A 20541-nucleotide genomic window follows, 5' to 3' on the forward strand; every position below is an offset into this window, starting at 1 on the left:
GACCTCTTTAACAGCAAACCCAATCTGAGCCCATCTAGTCTGTTTCACAACCATCCTTTCTAGAAAAAAAATGGCTCAGCTTGAATTTTCCTGGTTATGCAGGTAGTATGCCCTGTAGTCTTAACTCATTCTGACTTCCAGCCTCAGGGCTCAAGCAAGCCATTACTGTCTCTCCCACCCAAGCAAGGAAACTTTATATGGAACCCATCGGAATGGTTGTAGCTGTTGAGAAATGTCCTTTGCTGCAAAATTATGATATCATTCCATTAAAGCAGTGGTCATTGTGGATTATCTGTAGGAAACAAGGCAGGCAGTGTTCCCTTCTATCAACAACTCAGACTTGCTTAAAAATGTTATTATAGCCAGTCTCAATAAAAGTAGTTTTAGCCTTCCTGTAGAGTTGATTTCCTGGTCTGGTCTCTAGTGGGGCTCACAGGAAGGTATTGAAGAAATGTTTGAACTTGATTAGCATGGAGGTCAGGAGCTTCAGAAAAAAGCAAATTGTTTAACTAAACAATCAAAGTTTTGTCCAGAAAACTAATGGAAAATGCAATTTATGAATCTTTACAAGAACTGCTTTTGCTACCTGGATGTTGAAAGGCATGTTTATTCTTGCTTCCCGTATTTACAATCAAAAGCATTTTATTCCACCCCACCTGCTTTCAGATTGTAAGCTCCAATTTGGTAAAATGAGTGCTTTCCCCAACTTTTGAAGAGTTCAGAAATAAGGGGCAGAAGGTAGTAATCCCTAATAGTTACAGAGTTCAGGAGCTGGTAATCATGGACTACATATCAAGTTGTTATTCTTGACAAAAAAGTAGGAGTACTGGCATGGGTGGTTTAAATTTTTTCTATAAGTTCTTATCATTAACTTTCTGCAGGCAGCCCAAATCTGTATTTGACATTAGGTGGTGACATTTTGAGTGAAACAGTAAGATTGATTTTGCAGTCATAGAATTGACAGGGAGGAAGGTTCTGTAATTCTTCCTTTGCAAACACTTAAGTGTTGTCCATATAGTTGGCAGACTAATTTGGAGAGTGCACTTGCTGAATGGTAGTGAATGAAGGGGATTGAGTCCTTGCAATCTATAGGCTTTGCATCCTGGCGAGTCAAAGAGGATATCATCATGGATCCAATGAATATATGGATTGAGAGTCTGTAGCCAGTCCATCTCCAGGACTTTTAAATGCAGTATGAAGTCTAAATAAAGTTGCAGGTCTCCTGATACTGACCAATGGTGAATTGTACAATGTCTGAGCACTCTGTGATGGGTCCTGAGCATGTGTAAACCATAAGTAATTTCAACATGAACAGGAGGTTGAGTGGGCAAAGCCTATTTTTGTGTGATGGATGATTAACTGAAGTTAGCTGTGATGCCAAAATCTACTATGGCCTACAGTTGTATCCTATGCCATTCTGGGTTTCTAGGGTAATAGAAACAATTAAATATTGTTGCATAACTCCACATGTCTGGGCTCTACTGGTTCTCCCAGTTTTTGAGCCTTGAGGGCTGGGACTGTATCATTACCTGACAAGCCATGCATCTGCTTACAAAATGCTCACAATGACATTTTGTTATGCCTTGGAATGGTAGTGGTAATGATTTTAGCAGGCCACTCATGTGTGAAGTGAAATTCTCCACAATGTAAAGATGATCCATATGTGTACTGATATAACTTTTCTCAGGGTCTGCTAGATCCCAAATGCATGTAAAGTCTCTCTTGTATGGTAGAAGGATAAAGGAGAAAAGGAAAGAATAGTGGCATCTTTCCTTTCTTCCCATACTCTGTTCTTCAAGTCTTCCATCAGTGCCCAGACAGATCTTGATTAATGCTGTCACCGATTTGGGGATGCCTTGATGGATGAACTCATCCTGCATTTCATCTGATAGTCCATCTTTAAACTGGTCGATTAAGCTTCTTTCATTCTTGCCCATATCCTGAACGAACAGGTGAAATCCAACAGCTCATTCTCGCGCTGAACACTAACCCTCTCATAGGTGATGGATTTCATGGCTGGCAGTCACTTGCTTGATCAGATCCTCAATGTTAGCTCTCAGATGTGCCACAAAAATTCATGTAGTTATCTAAACCCAAGCTATTCTGAATCAGAAAGGGGATAATCAAGCTGTCGGGCTTCTTCAATAGGATTTGGCAATAAATTACAGTAAATTACACTTCACAGTTTTAGGTCAATTTTTCAGCTTGACTTGGCAGCAAGCTAATAGTCATGGCTCAGCTAGATTAAAATCTTTATTGCAGACAAAAATCCAGCCATATACAACAGTTGATTGTTTACTTAGTGCAATGATATCAGGGATTTTTCAATATATTTCAAGGATTTTAAAGCCAAGGATTCTTCCTTCCATCTTTTCAAATTAAAAAAAAAATCTGATATGGCATTGGTGGCCTCAAGCCCAGCGGTGGTTTTATATTTATGTAACTGACACCTCTAGCTGAGGAACTGCTTTTTTCTTTGCCGGCTTCAACTCTTATAACTTCGGTTCTGTCAAGAAGTGGGTATTATCTTTTGCTTAAATGAATTAAGGACTACCCACTGAAAATGCTTCTCCCTTTGGCTCAGGCAAGGCTGAAAAAAATCTGGAAAACCCTATAAACTGACTGCTGATCTGGCTCAACATATTAATGTTTATGTTCTTCCTGTGCCATCAAGTAGTTCTGAAAGGATATGTAACTATATCCTGTCTGGAACTGGATTTGAAGATACAGCGTCAGACTGAATTGAACATCTAAATGAAAGTGAATTCTCTTTATTTTTTTAAAATACCTTTTATTAAAAGAAGATTTTAAAAAGTTTTTTAAAACTACAGAAACATAGAAGAAATAGAAAAAGAATATAAGAGGGTAGAAAAGTGAATAACAAAAAAGAAAGAAAAAGAAAGATATCTGAAGAAGCAACTTCTGATCTTCTTTGCAGCATTTACAAACATAGCAATTACCATCTCCACCCTCCCATATTGCATATTATAATTCCTTTCTTCTCATAAACAAACCTTTTTAATCAATACATCCTGAAATCAGCAGTTAATTTTTGTCCATTTTCAGCAAAAAGTCTATAAAGGGTTTCCAGTCTTTTATAAAAGTAATTGTAGTTCCCTCCTTAATCAAACAAGTCAATTTAGCCATTTCTGCAAACTCAGCTATCTTCACAATCCATTCCTCCATTATTGATGTTTCTGTAGTCTTCCATCTTCATTCATATAATAACCTCACTGTAGTTACCATATATATAGTAAAACCAGTTGTCCATGAGCTTTTTCTCATTGAATGTCCATAAGTCCTAGTAAGAAAAGTTCTGGTTTTATCAGAATGTTAATTTTTAAAATTCTCTGCATCACCATATGTATTTGTCTCCAGTATCTTTTTGCTTTTTCTTAAGTCCACCATGCATGAAAAAAAGTCCTTTTATGTTTTTCACATTTCCAACAGTGATTAGAAGTACCTTTATACATCTTAGACAATTTCTCTGGTGTCATATACCAATGGTACATCATTTAAAAAAAGTTTTGTTTTAAATTGTAAGACAATATGAATTTCAGACCTTTTAACCACATTCTTTGATCCATTGGAGTATTGTAACCAAAATTCTTAACCCATTTTACCATGCATTCTTTAACTTGTTCTTCCTCCATTTCAAATCTTAACAAAAGTTTATACATTTTAGCAACCACATGTTCATCATTTGTACATAATTTGCTTTCAAATTCCATTTTATCATATTCTATTCCTGATACTTTTTAATCTATATTAAATCTTTCTCCTAACTGTGCATATGAGAACCGTTGAAAACTAAATCCCTCTGCAGTCAATTGTTCTCTTGATTTCATCTTAGGCTCCCCATTTTCCTGTGCTGACAAGTCTTTATATGTTAACCATTTGTCTTTGCCTGCTGTTTCTTTTCTATTAGATGCTTCTTGAGCTAAGGCCAAGAAAGGTATGGGTTTGTACCTGGGTTTGTACCTATTCCATATGTGTAGAATGGCATTCCAGATATAATGATTTGAAAAATCCACATTAACTTTATCATACCATAAGTAACTATGCCACCCAAACCTCAGACGGTGACCTTCTAAAACTAGAAGTCTCTTATTTCTTAACAACAGCCATTCCTTCATCTAAACCAAACAGCAGGCAGCAAAATACAGTTTACAATCAGGTAATTCCTGTCCTCCTCTTTCCTTTGCATCTTGGAGAATCTTATATTTAACCCTTGTTTTTTTTTCCCCTGCCATATAAATCTGGAGATATCTTTTTACCACAGTTTAAATGGTGCATCAGTTCTCAAAAGAGGTATTGTCTGAAATAAGAATAACATTCTAGGTAACACATTCATTTTTATCACAAAAATCCTTCCCAACAATGACAGTTATAATTTTCCCCATCTTAATAAATCTTCCTTAATTTCATTCTATACTTTAACATAATTATTTTGAAATAACATACACTTCAGTTATAATGATAACTAAATGTTTCACTTTTTTCCTCAATCTGAAAACCAGTTTTCACAGACAATTCTTTTTGGTCTTCCATCTGATATTCTTTGTCAGTATCTTCATTTTTTCCTTACTAATTTTAAATCCAGCCAAAGAACCAAATCTCTTAGTTTTTCCATTAATACATCAATCTCTCCTAAAGGCTTCTCCAAAATTAGAATCAAATCATCAGCAAATGCCTTCATTTATAAACTTCTTTTTTAACTTTCACTCCAGCAATTCTCTCATGTCTTATAATTATATTCAAAACTTAAAGAGTCAGAATGAATAACAATGGAGAAAGTGGGCATCCCGGCCTCGTTCCTTTCTGTATTTCACAGGGCTTGGTCAATTCCCCATGAATTCTCTTTAGTTTTGAGGAGTATTTGTGATTTTGTAAATAACAGCTGCACTGTGAAGTAATTAAAACTGCTCCTCATTTCAAATTGCCAAAGTGAAAATTGTAGGACATAGTTTTCCATATTTATCTTTCTGGTACAGTTCAAGCAATTCTTCTTTCGAAGTCAGACAACATTATTTTATTTATTTAGGAAATGTATAAGCTGTCCATCTCATATACTGTACATGACTCTGGGTGGCTCACAACTGAAACAGAATAGAAGCAATAAAAACAATCAGAATTAAAAACAACAAAAATGACATAAAAATAACAGCTGAGAAGTGTCATGAGTGCTGTTGAGCTGAAGTCATCAGCGCAATGGCACACATGACAATAGCAAGGAAACAGGGGAAGGGGCTCAAGATAAGTAGCCATCAACCCATAACGACTAACGGTCAAGAAACAATAGCTAAACGGATCACGGAACACACCCAAGCCATCAGCGCTAATACAACGGAGATCGCCCAGCTGAAAGCAATCACCGGAGGAATAGAGAAACCGATGATGGGCGATCCCGGAACGCCAGCGGGGCCTCGCAACCCCTCACCCACCGGCAGGGCAACGTATTGGACAAAGGGGGGTGACGTGACCGCGAGTGAGGGGGCGCTGACCGGCGCGGGGTATTTAAACCCCGCACCGGCGCGCTCCTGTCACTCTCAGCTTTTTTCCCGATGCTGTACCTACGCTACGAATAAACCAGAGCCTGTTCCACCGAGTCAGTGTCTGAGCATTATTCAGGGGTAGGCAGCGCATGACAAGAAGACGCATAAGCTCATAGCAATTTTCTATTTTTACACCAATATATACAACATTAAATGCACCAAAATTATATTGATAATGTGGAACCACTTAATCTTTCAGTCTTTGAGCTAGTGTTGTATAGTAATTAAGGCTGGGCTAAACCCAGAAAGAAGAAAATTAAAGTTCATTCTCAGTCATAGAAGCTCAGTATATGAGCTTTGGGCCAGTCACCATCTCTCAGCTTAGCCTACTTCACAGGGCTGCAGAGGGGATAAAATTGGAGACAGAAGGGCTCTACACAGGACATTGTCTTGAACTCCTAAAGGAAAGGCAGGATATGAATAGGAATAATAATGGTTCAACCACAACCACCAGCACTAAGTGATATGACAAATCCTGGGAATGAAAACTTAGAAGTCTATTCTATGATAAACTGATGGTTTGTTATGTGAAAACAGGATTAACAATTTTAGCCTTCCAAATAACATCTACAACTTTCTGAGCATGGGCAGAAACTAGGTTCTCTGAATATGCACATCAAACCTATGTACATCAAAATCAATAATGCATTGAAACTATATAGAGATATACATACAAACTATGCACATCAAAAGTCAATAAGACTATTAAAGGCACATATTTCGATGTTAGTATTACAATCTATTTTAGGAGTCTCCAGCCTGTTCGGGTCAATGGCACACTTAGAATCTGGGTTATGTGCCTTGCAAACTACCTGACAAGAGGGAGGGACCTGTTCACAAAATAGCTTTCCAATCACAGAGGATCAATTTACTGGAATAACCTCCTGTAACCTCGCCCATCCAGGATGTGTGCTAGTACCCCATCTTACCTCAACTGGAGGCTTGGTGTTGGAGATGGCATTATCTCTTTACACCATTCAGCTTTTATTTTTTGTTTCAAGAATTTCATCACGTTTTGAGACAAGGCTAAAAGCTACAAAAAAACAAACTACAAAAAAAGAAAAAAGAACTAAAAAGGTGTGAAAAAACAGGAGAATTTTTTTACATTACAGAAAGATGTGACTTTCAACTTTTAACAGCAAGGATATACAAAAACTTCCATAATCAATCTCTTACTCTATATTAAACCAAAACTACATTATTTCTATAAATCATTCCACTTTAGTACATTAGAAAAATCACTAAGTACAGTTACTCCCCCCTTATATTAAAATAAAGAAAAAACATTCATATAGACCCCCTAAACAACTTTTCCCCCAAAAGATAACACTTATTGAATTATTCCCTTCCTACTACTATTCTATACATTTCTGTCTGCTGTAAGAATCAAACTAAAAAGCACATAAATTGTCTGCCATTGTACTAAATAATACAACAGTTTTAATAATCCGAATCTTAATAAACCCCAAACCCAAAAACAATTCAGAGTGGCCTTAAATCAAATCCTTAAAACCATACAAATAAACACTTTTATACCCTAATAACCTTAATCCAAATCCTTAAAAGAAAGTAACATCAGTCAAACCCTTCAAGAAATCCAGATAAACATTCTTTAACCCTTATACCACTTCAAAATAAACCAGAGCATTTACATATCCCTACAATCTGCACAGAGCCTTTCTCTTGAAAAAATCAAACAACTCAACGCCCCCCTCAAAAATTCCAGGTTCTCTTCAAGAAATCTCTCAGACATAATGACCCCTTCTTTTTCATGACATTCCACCAGAAAGTCAATTTCACTTACTGCTTGCAGATCATTCTCTCCATTAAATTTCTCCAACTCCAATATCTGATCTTCATCCAGCATCTTAATAGAAATCTTGATCTCACTCTTAGAAGAAACATTTCTATCACTGTTGAATTCCTCAATTTCATCTACCACATCCCCAACCTGATGGCACATTTTAGGACTCATATTTTCTGCGATGTCCTGAATAGCTTGCATAAAAGCTTGGTAGAAGTAAGAAAAAAATCTGTTTAAAATCTTCCATGGCTCATGCAGTAGATTATAATGTCCCCTAGGAGCTTAACTAGCAAAAGTCGAAGATATGGGAAGGTTCCAGAATGAATTTACACAAGCGGAAGTGAGACAGGCAGACAGTTCCCCAGGGAAAATAGAAACAGAAAGCTGAAGGTTCAAATCAGCCGATTCAACATGTAGGAAAATGCTAATATTTCAAATTTAGTACAAAAATAATAACAGGAAGACAACTGTTAACTCTCATTCCTCGTTTATATTTGGAAGGAAAACGAAGTCCAAAACTTAAGAATTTTTTAAAAAGTAATCCCGGAAATAATGATAAGCACCGAGAAGGCCAGCTACTCCTTGCTGTAGAAAGCCTCTCTTAGGTTACGCATACTTAAAAAATGCCATAAATTTAGTGATTTAGAAATGGGGTGGCTGGTTTTAGTGTCCCTTTAAGGCTACAGCACAGCTTGGAAAATGATGACAGCCCTGCCTCCCAGCTAGCTCTTTCCAGTTGAATGCGAAATGCTGTTTGTGATCTTCTGGCTGCAAGCAGCCTTCTAGAGGACAGATGGGATGATTCCAGGTGTACTTCTTTATCCAGAGAATCCTCCTGGGCTTCAGGAAAACTTGCCTGAGCCCCCAAAAATTGCTCTGTTGTCAGCTCCACCCACTAAGTCCACAGGCACAATTGCTCAGTCCACCATTTCCCCACCAGAAATCCACACCTATCAGCTTTTTTGACCACTAGGGCAAATGGTGAGAGATTAGAAAAGGGGAGGGTCTTCACATAGGTCTGCTTTTAACCTGGCCTATTGTTAGTTAATTGAGTTTCTATATGTAAGAGCCAGAGATCCAGTTTGGTGTACAAGTAGTCCTCAACTTATGACAATAGGGACCAGAAAATTCATCAATTAAGCAGTGTGGTCATAAAGTGAGGCACCTGATTTTATGACCTTTTCTGCTGCAGCTGTTAAACGAATCACTGTGGTCATTAAGCAAGACATCACATGACCGCAACTTGTGACCTTCTGTGCCTGCTTCCCCATTGACTTTGCTTGTCAGAAGCTGGCTGGGAAGGTCACAAATGGTGATCAGGTGACTGCAGGACGTTGCAACTGTTGTAAATGTGTGATGGTTGCCAAATGCCCAAATCATGATCACGTGACCGTGGGAATGCTGCGGCGGTTGTAAGTATGAGGACTGGTCACAAGTCACTTTTTTCAGTGCCATAACTTCAAATGGTCGTTAAACGAATGGTTGTAAGTCGAGGACTACCTGTAGTGGTTAAGGCACCAGGCTAAAAACCGGCAGACTGGGAATTCTAGTCCTGCCTTAGGCACAAAGCCAGCTGGGTGACCTTGGGCCAGTCACTCTCTCTCAGCCGTAGGAAGGAGGCCATGGCAAACCACTTCTGAAAAACCTTGCCAAGAAAACTGCAGGAACTTGTCCAGGCAGTCACCAAGAGTCAACAATGACTCAAAGGCATGTACACACACAAAGTAAGAATCAAAGAGAACTTCCTTCCTCCCCTCCGCCTTGTGTTTCCCTTTCTTCAATATATATTCTAGAAGTAAAGCTTTCCTAATCAGGGGTGTTTGCAAGTGGTGGATGGGTTGAAAAATCATATTGGTGGCTATGACTGCATGATTGAGTCTATGTGTGTTGTGTGTGCAAAGATGCCAAAAGGAGTGGGGCTTTGTGCAGCCACAATTACCATCTTGCATTTTTTTCTGTCTGATGTATTTCTTAATAAATCTAGCTTTTACTTCAGGTACAGTGACTGTTTGCTGGCATTCACTGATAGCAGGCTAAGCCCATTCTCTGAGTCTAACTATATCACAAATGTTTTTATTTTTATGAGATCTTCTGTTACTTAATGAGTCAGCCTTCTTTCAGCACTCTGCTTATGTTCAGGAGTTATCTCCTGTAAAATAGGTACCTGCTAAGTTCAAATCTCCAGCACTGGTGCTTTGCTGTGTAAAATGCCACACGCACAAATAAATGTCAGATGGGGCAGAGGAGTCTAATAGGCACATTGATGCATTGTTATTCTCAGGTGTATCTCAAAAGCTGCTGTGACATTTTGCTTCCTGACTGATAAGCTCCTAAATTCAGTTTTACATCAAATGGTTATTGTTCCACTAGTGCAATCCTTTGTCAACTCAAAATTAAGCATCTTAAAGTTCAATGGTACTAATTTCCAGATTTGTAGCCAAAACCAGGTAAATAATGAGGTTATATAGTTTTTAAAAGTTTAAAATATTGCCATAATTTTGTTGCGATGGATCATAAATCATAAACCATCATAAATCAAATTCTCATATGAAATATTTAAAATCTATAGTCAAGCTGACATGTCTAGATAGTTTTTTACATCTCTTTTTAGTGAACATTTTAATAAAAAGAAGAGAAAAACATAAGAAAAACATAAAGTAAATAGACAAGAAAATTAGAAGCACTATAATTTTAGGTAACTTAAGTAAAAATTATCAAAACTTCTCTAAATGTTTCAGCCACATCTATACAAATTTCTTAGCAATCATAAAGAAGTGGTTTGCCATTGCCTTCTTTCAGATTTTATTTCTGAGTTCCTTCTCCTAGGTGGGCTGGCTTTCGTTGTGCTTGTAGAGTTTCACCTGACCATCACCCACACTGTGAAATATGCCTTCACATCTCCCTTTGGCTCTTACCAGCAAGGCTAATCCTATCAGGAGCTCCCACTGCTCTTCAAGCTTCAAGCCCTCCAACCACAACAATTTTGGGGAAGCTAAGAACTCTAAGGTAGTTCTAATTTTAATCAAGGGTTACCATCTATTGAGGCATTCCACCCCATATATTCAGTGCCTGCAGGCATTTCTCTTGACATGAGTGTGCCTAGAGACCACCCTACCCATCTTAGGCACATTTAGCTGAGGGATGCTTAAGCATGCAAAAAGAGCAACTTGATGCCATCCAGATGTTTTGAGCTACAATTCCTATATTTTATAATTATTATTTATGATGGTTGGAGATATGAATATGTGGGGGTTTTCATTCGTCATTTGTCATGATGTGGGTTCCTGATAATGTGACATATAGAGGCAGAGTCCTTTCCTATGTCCTTCACTTAATGTGGGTAGGTTAGAAGCATGACTAGAAGGTATAACCTTGCCCCACCCATCCACATTTGTGAAGGAAATATCTGACCAGAACTATGCTATCATATACAAAGAACTCTTTTGGAATATTTGGTAGAAACTAAAGGAGGCATTAGAGCCGGTTTGGTGTAGTGGTTAAGGCACCAGCCTAGAAACTGGGAGACGATGAGTTCTAGTTCCTCCTTAGGCACAAAGCCAGCTGGGTGACCTTGAGCCAGCCATTCTCAATTAGCCATAGGAAGGAGGCAATGGCAAACCACTTCTGAAAAACCTTGCCAAGAAAACTGTGGGGAGTGGTCCAGGCAGTTGCTAGGAGTCAAAAACTGACTTGAAGGAGTGCATGTGTACACACACACACACACACACACACAAGGAAGGCATTAATCATTCCCCCAAAGAAGAAAATGCATCACACCCACCACAAGACAAATGACAGCACAGATTACATGGAGTTTACACTTATGTAAAAGCCTTGACTATAACACCAATATGTATATAGAGACAAACTTGGAAATAATAAATACAATACATTTTAACATAGTGGGAAAGTCTGAAAAGTAACCTCTCAGTTGGTCTCCAGTATGAACTATTCATAGAAAACTTGGAGCACTACTCTATCCTGTACTTTATCTTTAAACTGAACTTGACTTAGGTGGTTTTTCAATCTTCAAATGGAGAACTGCAAAATAGGACCTATACAACAATAGTGTTGACACTTCAAAAATAGCTTCCTGAAAAGGAAAGCAAGAATCAGGAGCTCCCAAACTAGACATAGGTGTTATGTAATCATTTCATAACTATCTGATTTCAAGATACCCTTGAGAATATAATCTTTTGTTCTGCAGTGAATAATTAACTGCTGTGTGTGTATAGCTTCATTCTTGTCTGCAATAAATATTCTAAAGTAGCTGAGCCATGTCGGTGAGTCTTCTGCCAAATCAAGGTGAGAACTTGAGCTAAGGGTGAAGTGTCGGGAGCTTGGTCTTTTACTGCCCAGCTTGCTTGTGAAGCCTGCCACTTCTCATTTCCTCTGTATTGGAAGCTTTTGTTTTAATACAAAGAACGGGAAAAGATTGTCAGAAGGGTTTTCATATGGAATCAAGATGTTGACTGAACCTGCAAAGGGAATCCAGTCATTCTGGAATGCTTCACAGAGTTGCCAGGGTTTATGTGTATGATATTCACAGAGTATTAATTCTGTGCTTAAGGGTGTGAATTGGCAGTGATATTAGCTACAATGTTCTCCAGTTCAGTTTGGCTGTTGAAAATAAAGTTCTTTTAATAGTGAAAGTAACTTGGACCACCCTGACAGGGCTTTTTCTCTAACAGCAAAATGAGCAGAAAGAAATTCCTCCTGAGATCCAGATGTGAGACAGGTAATTTTCTCAGATGACTGCATATTGTTCCTAGAGTGGGAGTTAAACCACTTGTGGTAAAAGAACATTGCTGAAAGTCTGCACTGAATCTTGCTATTCAGTTGTCAGTTCACACTCTAGTAGAGTAACTTTTAGATATTGCAAATAAGGCCCTGTTCTACCAATACAAAGCCTGAGTCTTGCAAACATTAAAGCTGCGTTTCTCTGATCAACAACCCTGAAGCAGTCAAACTACAGCAAATGAGACAATTCTGGAGCACATTGCTAGATGACTTAACATACTCTGTGTGTGTGTGTATGTATATGCATGTATGTATATGTGTGTGTGTATATGTGTGTATGTATGTGTGTGTGTGTGTGTGTGTGTATAAATAATAGAATCAATACAATCTGAATTGTGGGTCTGTTTTCTGACCTGGCCCACCGCAAAGGGTGACAAATATTGCTTGCAATGTGGTTTCAGATACCCTGATGTGGAGATCAATCAGCTGAGTACAGTGCAAAGACCTTACCTACCTTACCTAGTAGGACCCTGACTATGTTTGGAGGCTCTGGTAGAGTAATTGGTAAGAATCTAAGGAAAAGATATTAGGAATATGTGCATATTCGTCTATTTGTTCTGAAAGCAACTTTTTGTGCAAACTACTTTTCACTATAGTTTTCCATCCATCATCTCAGTTCGTCCTCCTAGAGTACTTACCATGAAAGTAGAGAGATACAATCCCAGCTGAGGCATCTCATCATCAGAGTCATGGTCTTTCTGTATGAGGTTTACATATTGCTGCTGCTGCAGTCATTAGGTGCTATTTTTTTTTCTTTACTTACATTATAGTCCAACATACTGACATGTAATGGATGGCTTTTGATGGGCTGTGCCTTTTTTGAACAAAAAGAAAAAAGAGGACAAGAAAGAGGAAGAAATTTTCCGGTTGAAATCAATGGGGAAAAGTTATTTTGCACATGAGGATGAACTGAAAGTCTACAGGATGTGCCACTTGATTTTTATTCTGCTGCATGTTTCAGCAGCTGAGTGGTGTGCTGGCATATCCCAAATTCAGATCCTGGAGCAATGCTTTTGCCAAATCCTAAATCTGTATATCTAAGGATAGGATTGCACTCAGAATGGCTGCTAATATGCAGCTCTGTTTTTACAAACTTGGAAACAGAGCTGCATGTTTGGTTTCCATGAAAAAGGTACAAATCTCTCTGCTTAAACCAGGGAACTTGTGGTGATGTTGCTATAGCTACTATGGAGCATAAAACATCTAGTGCAACAAATAGTCTTAAAATATACTGATCCCCCCTTCCTCCCCATTTTAATTCTGAATACATCCAACAGCAGGTCTTGAAACCCTGCTGAGAATTTTACTACTCAAACTGAAATTCGAAACAGTGCCTCTTGCATGTAAAAGACTGGACAAAATTGTACTCCTGAAGCTGTTCTGTCAAGACCCCCTGTTCTTCAGACATCCCTCTATTTCTCTTAAAATGGTAGGCATTTTGGAGGGAAAGCTACTTTCATTCATTATTTTATTTCTCTCTACCCTGCCTTCTCACTGTTACTATATCTTCATGTCTAAAAACCAGAAGGAAACATGTTCTTGTAAAAAAAAAAAAGTAAAAATACAGAGCATGTCAAGGAATCACTGGAGATGCTTTTGGGGAAATTATTATTGGATCTTCTGACAGCATCATTTCTCCCTTTTGAAAATAATTAGTAAACAATTCTTTCATATAGTCAGTTGGCTTATCAGTTCTGCATGTATTTGATGAAATGAATTCTTCTACAAAATACAAGGAACTCTTCTGTCTTTCCCGGGGATCAATTTTTGAGCTTGCTGCAAATGATTTAGAAGCCAACCCTGTTTCCACTCAGAAATAAGTGGAAATGAAGTGTGTTGAGGATTATAGACAAATATACATTTCAACTACTTTATCCAATTCTGCACCATTTGAATGTGTTGGACTACAATTCCCAAGGGTAAAGCTGGCTGGAAATTATGGTTCAGTACATTTGGAAGGCATTATGATGGGAAAAGCTGAATTTCAGTATCAGAGGGGTGGGGGGGAATGCCAGTTATTTGGTTTAGATACCTAAGAAATTCAGTTCCCGGCATGTGCTTGATTAGGGAAAAGAGAGATGATTGTACAATACACTTCCCAGAGTATTGTACTATCATTAATCATTTAAAAAGGGATTTATGGCACTTCTGGATTTGCAAAGTAATATAGTGTCTGCAGTGTTATTATACTCCAGTATAATAGTACTGGAGATCTCCATATTTATTAAATACAAGCTGGCACAGTGAAAACCATACATTTTTATTAGGATAAGTGGATTTCAGTGTGCAAAGGTAATAGATTATCATAGCTCATCCATCACAGCTGTTGTATTTTCATTTACCACATAACATTTTACAGATGTTGTAAATATCTTCTCCCCCACCCCTCACTTTTCAAACTCTGACTAGCTTCAGATGAGTCATTCCTCCCTTTTCCTAACTAGTTCTGGTACTGAAAATGAGAGTTTTGGTGCAGTGTTGGCATCAAGTTACTGCTTTCTGAGCGTTCAGCAATTGAATGTCTAAAATATTAATTTATTTTGTATATAACAAGCCAGTTTTTAGAATGAAAAGGAATATTAAAATTCTTCACCAAACACAACTATAGAGTCCTAGGGAAAATGTCAGTGAAGGATTTTCATCTGAAGGATTAGTTTTATATTTAATTAGTGACTCCCAAGCTAGTTAGTGACTTGGTATGGCAGCAAGCAAAGAGTGCTATGCTGGTGGTTGGATAAATTTCTGAGACCCCACAATGTTTAGACACACTCAAACACAAACAATCCATGGGTAGAGGTGGACGAGAATTTCATTCAATGGTGGGTGAATGTGTATAGTGTGTATATGCTAATGTCTGCAGAAATCTCCAATTGACGTGTGTGTCTGTGCATGTGTAAAAGACATTTAAATACATTTTTGGATTCACAGTGTTCTTTTATTAAATAAACTAATATTTAGTAGTACAAAAATAAAACACTTTTCTTGGCAAATCCTTGTTTTCTCTTAGAACAATATGTGTAATATTATCCAATACAAAAAGCTAACTATAAAGAAGAATATTGCAATCAAGATGAGATTTCTCCTCCTTATTCTTTCTTCCTTATTCTCCATAGAAGCAGGCTAACACCACATCTAAAGGTGAAGCGGGATATACATGACTGTTCTCATGTCTTATTTTAAAGACGTGAGCATGAAATTAATTGAAGAAAAATATACAGCAAACAGAATATTAGATTTAATGCGCTCTTCACCTCACAGCTAATGAAAGCCTGCTGAAAGCCTGCTCTGAAAGGTGTCCGATACTTTCCAGTAACAGACTGTAACTGAATTTGCAAATACTCTGCAAATATCCTGCAAGACAGCAATATAAATGTTTGTTAAGAAACTTGCAAAGTTATCAAAACTTGTTTGAATCTTTAATACTGAAACTTCAGTGGCTAGCACAGGGAAGAGCATGAGTGTAGTGTAAGGCTACTGGCCAGATATATATTTGTTTTGTATCTATTTTAATAAATTAATGCAATTGTGCATGGTCTCTATAAACAATCTAAAATCTTGCTGGATTTAGGTGATGGATAAACTGCAGAAATAAATATATCATCAATAAATAAAGCTAAGCTATTATGTGTTGTATGAATTCCTATTATTCTGCAGAGAGGGCTTGCTGAGACATCAGCAATCATTTCTCTCCCTCTCTCTCTCTCTCTCTCTCACACACACACATAACAGACTGAGCAGCCTCCTTAGTCTTCATTTCAAAGGTATAATACAGTGTACATCTTTTTGTTTTGTTTCTTTAATAGAATAGAGAGAAAAAATGTGAGAAGAAAATAAGAAAAAAGAAGAGAAAAGATGCAATTACAAGAAGATAAATTGTATATATAAGGGCATCTCCTTCATATATAGGGGTGTACACATACACACACTTAACAGTTATAATAAAATATAGCCGTATTTCATTATCATTATCCATGCACTATCTACAATATGTCTATAGGTGATGTTAGTAGGATGCACATTGCAAGTAACACCAGGTCATCAAGCCACTGGATAATTGGGGCCATAAATCTGTCTTTACAATGTTGAAGAACTAATCTCTTGGCAATAATAAAGGCACAGAAAATCAATTTCTGTGATTCATCTGTCAATTTCCATGTAGTGCGTATGTAGTTCAAAAGATGTGCATCCAAAAATACTAAACTTTGTTTCAGACTCAAATAAATTTATGTAATTACTTCTTCCCAGAACAGTTGCAAATCCCAGGACATTACAAAAAACATGGGTTTTAATGAAGTATCATACTGGTTCCATCTCCAACAATACAATGACTTATTTATTCCTTTTTTGTAAAATACAATGGGGTCTAATACATCCAAAATATTATTTTGTGTTGGAGAAGCTGTAATATAAGATCCAGTGATCCATAAGATCCATTGAGGCTTTTGATATTGAGGTTAAAACATTTTCTCATTGTTTAGGCAAAATGTGGGTCTCTAGTTCCTTTTTCCACTCAGTCTTTAAATTTTGCATCTTACTTCAACTTATTGATAACAGATATTTATAAAGATTGATTGTGGGTGTTTTGGTCTCATAGTATTAAACAATCCTCTCTAATATCTTAGGTGTCTCCAAGGCTGCAAATGCCGCTGGTCCAAACTGAAAGGTCAATAAATGTTGCTATTGTAAATACTGACAGTGGATGGCAACTAACAAATTGCATTTATATTTTATCATAAAAAATGATATAAACTCATAGTTATCACTCACTGGATGATCTAATGTAAAGATCCCAGCATCTATCCAGACCTTCCATAAAACCCTTTTTTAGTAAGTGTTATGATCTGGATTATACCAGAGTATAATTTTTGCACAAGAAAAAGACTAACATTTTCCCAGAATAATTATGCTAGTTTTCAAATCAATATGAGAGTGACAGGAGATATAGCAAATCTATTATATTATGAACCCCAAACAGTCCACCTAACTATATACAAATATCCCAAAAGGACCGAGGATAGAGAATTTGTACTAAGTGAAGCTGTTTCAAATACAGGCCTTGGCTCGGGCTTTTACATTGGGGCTTAAAGCCAACAATTCTGCTCTTTCAGATACTTAATTCCATCTTTAACCACCGAAGCAGTGAAGATCAATACTGCCTTTATTATTATCAACTTCACTATCATTTTTTTAAAAAAATCCTATACACGAACCACTTCTTTGATAGAGGACTTTCTAACAGGATTTAAAACTGATACCCTGGATTTTTTTCCTCTCAATTCCTATAGGCATTTTGGCTTATTCTCATACCTTATTGAGTGTCTGGGTGAATTGTCAAGTTATGCAGTGCCTGAATATTTTTTCTTCTCTTTTTTCCTCCCCATTCTCCTCTTTCTTCCTCCCTAACCCTTTTCCTTTCCTTGTTTACTTTTTATTTTTCTTTTGCTTAAGGATATTATATGATCCTATTTTAGCTGAGAGGGAGTAGAGCTAGGTCAGATGGACATTTGCAGGATTCCCATTTTCCTAAGTTTCTGAGAGTCTCTTAAGACCTGGCTCTGTTCCCAGGCCGTGGATTAGGGCAGGTGTGTCCAACCCACGGCCCATGGGCTGCATGCGGCCCTGAACAGCTAGTAATGAGGCCCCCCAAAATCGTAAACTTTTAACATTATTTTGTGATTTTTTTTGTGACTCGATTGTGCAGTGCTCTAGTGTGGACTGCGTAGGTAGAAACAATGGAACTGTCATGAGTAAGGATGGCGAGCAGGGGGCTCCCATCCAGACTGTCAAGCGCATGCGTAGCACTGAGGAATTGGTCAGCCATTCAAAGAGACACAGATCGGGACCGCCTTAACCTTTGGGGTTTATATGTCTGGGTTTTCCCACGCTTCTTCAGTTTGTTAGGATTCCTGTTAAGTACTAGCAATAAATATTAGAGACCAGTTCCTTGTCTCAGCGTGTTTCCTGGCTGTTAGGACAGGAACGTTGTGTAGGGGAAGGGGCAGGGCAGTGCTAATGCTGCTGCTGCCCTCTACACATGTCAGCTGGTGGCGAGTTGGCATTATATATACTATTTCAACCTACCTATGCATGTTCTGTGATGACAGGCATTTATTGTTATTATATTAAGCAGACATGTAAATTTTCTTATTTGATTATTAAACTTTGCTTTGTTTATTTGCCTGCCTAAAAATTTACAATGGGCTTGTTGTGTTATTTCTTAAAATAAATATTTATTCTTAAATAAATTTATTCCAGCATGGCTTCAACATAATTTCAACAGAAGACAGAACCCAGAAAATAAAATAAAAAAAGAAAAATCATGGATGAAGGAACAGCATTCAATGAAAAATGGACAGATGAGTACATTTTTGTTGAGACAAATACCAAGGCACTATGCTTAATTTGTAGGGAAAATATGTCAGTTTTCAAATACTACAATTTGAAAAGGCATTATATGGAGAAACATGCTGCCAAATTTGAAGTGTATCAAGGCATTTGTCATAAAGACAAATTAGTGGAACTGAAAAAAAGTCTGTTGTCTCAACAATTTTTTTAAAAAAAAGTCACAACTCAAAAGGACTCTATTATAAAAGCTAGTTATTGGTAGCTAATTTGACTGCAAAAAAATCAAAACCATTTACCAATGGTGAGTTTATTAAGCAATATATGGAAAGCGTGGCAGATACGATTTGTCCTGATAAAAAAAAGCGATTTTTCTAAAATCAGTTTGTCTCACCAGACTATAGCCAGGTGAACTGAAGAAATAGGAAAATCTATTGAAAGAGGTTTGAACAGCAAAGCTGCTAATTTCAAATTTTATGCTTTGGCGATAGATGAAAGTAGTGATGCTACAGACATAGTTCATCTTGCCATTTTTATTAGCGGTATTGATAACAAATATAATGTCACCGAAGAAATGGCTTCTTTGGTGCCATTAAAAGACACAACTAAATTTCTTGATTTTTACGAAGCAATAAAAATGACATTAAAGCGATTTTCTTTAACCATTGTCAACATATTTGGTATATCTACTGATAGCACCCCGGTGATGGTTGGTAAAAGTGAGGGACTTAAAAAATTGATAGAAGTTGATGCAAGTGCCACAGGCAACTCATGTTTGATGAAGTATTACTGCATTCTACATCAAGAAAATGTATGCACGAAAGCTTTAAAAATGGAAAAAGTCATGCAAATTGTCATCAAAGCAGTGAATTTCATAAGGGCCAAGGGTTTGAATTATCACCAATTCCAGGGGTTCCTTAAAAGTATGGATGCTGATTATGGGGACATCATTTACTTTTCTGAAGTACGGTGGCTAAGTTGGGGTAAAATGCTGAAAATATTTTATGATTTTGAAATGAAATCAATTCGTTTATGGAATCAAAAAGAAAATTTGTGCCAGAACTTGAAGATGAAAAATGGCTCACAGATTTAGCATTTTTGGTGGATTTGACCACTCATTTAAAAGAGTTAAACGTGCGTCTTCAAGGTGAAAACTAACTTATCACTGCAATGTTTCAAACCATAACAGCATTTGAAATGAAACTTAAAGTATGGCAAGCTCAAGTTATGGAAGATAATTTTATACACTTTAATACATTGGGTAAAAACAGTCCTGTGAACTTGCTTTTCAGTTTGATACAGAAATTTGAGAACAGGTGTCAAGATTTCTGGAAAACTCATCAATATTTTGGTATATTTTCGACTCCATTTTCAGTCAACATAACTACATTACCTCTGAATTTTCAAATGGAATGCATAGAGTTGCAATCAGACATTCAACTCAAATAAAAATTTGATCATGTCTCTCTACTGGACTTTTATAAGACCTATCTTCCCAGATAAAAATATCCCTTGCTTCACAATCACACCTTATTCATGATATCACTTTTTTGGCAGCACGTACATTTGTGAGCAGCTATTTTCAAGGATGAAACACACGAAGAGTAAAATCAGAATTAACGTTTCTGACAAGCACCTTGAGAACACACCGAGAATTGCAACCACTCTCATCGAACCAGACACTGATGCATTAGTTTCACAAAAAGAAGGTCAAATATTTTTATAATAAAAAATATAAAAAAATAAATGAAGCTTTATTCCTTATATACATTATCTATATTATATATTTTATGTGTGGCCCAAGACAATTCCTCTTCACTCAGGGTGGCCCAGGGAAGCCAAAAGTTTGGACACCCATGGGTTAGTGTGTCAGTGGAGCCTCTGTCAAGTCATTCTTGCCTGTCTGAGCAGTCATGCTGTTTTCGTTGTGTTTAGTTGTGTTGTTAACTTATGAATTGGACATATTGTAAGCCTCCCAGAATTTTCAAATCCAATAAATAATAATAAGTGAAATGTTGTGATTTGTACTCAGGCAGTTCT

The sequence above is a fragment of the Candoia aspera genome, chromosome 2 (genome assembly GCF_035149785.1).
Source record: "Candoia aspera isolate rCanAsp1 chromosome 2, rCanAsp1.hap2, whole genome shotgun sequence".
NCBI classification, from domain to species: Eukaryota; Metazoa; Chordata; class Lepidosauria; order Squamata; family Boidae; genus Candoia; species Candoia aspera.